This window comes from Gavialis gangeticus, unplaced genomic scaffold, assembly GCF_001723915.1.
Source record: "Gavialis gangeticus isolate Ggan-Ray unplaced genomic scaffold, GavGan_comp1, whole genome shotgun sequence".
Taxonomy (NCBI): Eukaryota; Metazoa; Chordata; order Crocodylia; family Gavialidae; genus Gavialis; species Gavialis gangeticus.
In genome coordinates, this window is record NW_017729022.1 from 124,909,018 (window position 1) to 124,911,843 (window position 2,826).

Sequence of the window (2,826 nt, forward strand, 5' to 3'; positions counted from 1 at the left end):
CCCCCCCCCCCCCCCCAAAGGAAAATCTGGGTAACATTTACATTCTGGGACTACTTGAAGCTGAAGCCGTGAGGCTCCTATGCCCACAACCAGACTGCCTTCAAAGTAAAACTGTAGAAAAATAGCAAGAAACATGCTTGTCTTCATTCTGAGAAGCCTATTCCGGACCTGGGAGTTGGCAGGATGCACTGACCAGGTGATTCCAAGCTGCACCTGAGCTGTGGTTCCTTTGGATCCCAAGGCTCCAGGAAAGTAGGTGTAGTCTGGATGGGGCCAAGAGCAGGGTTTTTGTCAGAACGCCTCTTACTCTTGCTATACAGCTTCTTGAAACCTCTCGTGTATTTTGTGCAAACAATCCAGTTCCTCAGCCCATAAAACCAGTTCTAATGATTTATCACCCCAGCAGCCTCTCCAAGAGAAAAGCCCCTTTGGGACAGAGATTTTTTAAATGGGTGGCTTTACCACAGGGAGCTTTAGCAGGCACATAACTTTGTCTGGGAAAACCTTTTTTTTGGGGAGGCTCTTCTGGGTATAACGTGCCATCAAAGCCATTTGCAGAAGCAGGTTCTGGAGACCACTGCCTGAAGGAGAAATCTGACCAGGGATTACCACACATGGAACAGGCATGTTTATACCAAGATGAGGTGGGACGCCTCTGCAGACGAGAGTCTCTCTCTTGCTCTCTCTCTCTCTAACAAACACCTGTACTATGCTTTCATCAAGAACAAAGATGACTGGAAATATATTTTTATAATAGATGACAATCAAAAAATATATAAATACTGCAACTGAAAATTTTCAACCTCAGCTTAACCCCAAACACACCTCTATTTAACAAGGCATGGATGTTGATGTTCGTGCAGCTAGCACAACTGGAATGCGCTTTCTCTCATGCTCTCTCTCTGCAAAGGCAAGACAACAGTTGTATCACTTGCATTATTCTTTGGCTAAACCATTTTTGGTTAACCAGGTGCATCCATGTTGAGAATGCTCTTTTCCTGGTCTGCACCAGGTTCATAATGGGAATTTTGTAGATTTGGTAAATTCAGAAAAACTGTGTGCAACTTAAATTGGTGCAGTTATTGCATAGGGACCCCTGCCTATGGACATTTTGGGGGTTGGTCTAGTATACCGTCAAACATCATGAGCGACCAACAACTAGGTGAGACGTTCCATGGCATTGTTAATCTTGAAGTGCAGCCCTCTAACAGCACAGGGTTATAGCTTGTGTCAGTGCTAGAATAGGGGCACACCTGCCTATCCATGCACAAGGTGTTTGGCCGAAGGGCTGTGTGATTCCTTACACTTCTATTGTTGCTTGTGCCCTGGATATCTACTGCTCAGTGTGCTCTCCATGGCTTTGGGGACCTTAGCCATTTGCCAATTGGGAGCATTGAGATACGGGGAACTAGGTTCTTTCCCAGTGACACTGACTCTGGGGGGGGGGGCTCCTGAAATTGTCCACCAGCCAGAGTCTGACTAGAACCAGCCAGTAATGGGGCAGGCACCAAATCTTACTTTAGGATTTGGGATTCCTAGCCCATAGGTTGAATCTTCCTGGCGAGTCATGCTCCTCATGGGAGGTTGGACCCAAATCGCCCACCATCCCTCCACCATACTTAATCATATTTCTCTCCCCCCATGTTTAATCCTGAAGAAGCCAAACACAGCAGAGGGAGCTGAGACAAGACAGTGAGCTCCCCCAGCCCTGTCTTTTTTGTGGCAGGGTGTGACTGTTACAGTGATGGCCCCGTGGCAAAGGAAGGCAGGTTGCTGCTCCTCACCCTCCCTTTGCCACTGAGCCAGCTCTGCCCAGGGCCATCCCCAGCTGGTCATCTGGCCTTGTGTCTGCCCTCCCCTCGCTCCCACCTGCCCCCAGACTGCCTGCAGTGGCTCTTCACCTTGGTGCTTCTCAACCTTTTTTGTACCAGGCCCCAGTTGTAAACATTGATAGCCAGTCCCAAACCTGGTGCCCCTCACTCCTGACCCACTGCCCCCCCCAGTGTGTGGACCTCTGCGGGTCTGCAAGGGAAAAGCCACCATCTCCCACATTTTTCTCCATTAAAAGAAAAGTTTGTTCACAACCCTTTCAAATATTTTTGCAACCCACTTTTGGGTCCTGATCCATGGGTTGAGAAATGCTGCTCTACCCGCTTTCAGTTCAGTTTATTCCCTGCGCTCAGTGAAAACTGGGGCTGCTTTGGGGACCCCAGGGGCTATGAGGCGCACATCTCACTAGTCCCAGCGGCTCCCCCAGCATCTGAGCGGGCTGTATTTTGGTGGGGAGCAGGGCTTCCCCCGCCAGTGCCTGGAAAGGCCCATGCCCCTGAGGATGCCAGGCTGCTGGGTGCCCCCAACTCCCTGCCCCTGAGGGTGCCTTGGCCTGTGGTGGGGAGAAAGGTTGTTCCCATGCGTGTTCACACTGAGGGGGGCTGCTAGCACAGGAGCCCTGGAGGGAGCAGCTCTGAGGGAAGGAAGCGGGGGAGGGGCGACTGCTTGTCACTTCCCGCGGGCTGAGGCCGGCCGATGACGCGGAGCGCCCGGCCGGGGAGCGCCTCCCCCGCGCTCCGGAGTGACTCTGGATCCGCCGGGCGGGCAGGTTCAGGAGCCACGGGCCCCCCCCGGCCCCGGCCCCGCCTCATCCCCGGCGGCTTCGGGAAGAAAACCAGCAAGGCACCGGCCCACCTCCCCGCAACGGGCACCAGCCCCCGGGGCGGCGCGCGAGACACCTCAGAGGCCTTTGAATTGGAAAATATTTTATTTGAATAGTAAATAGTTATACAGTCGAAACAGTTCTATCCAAGCCATCCTATAAATAGCTAACAG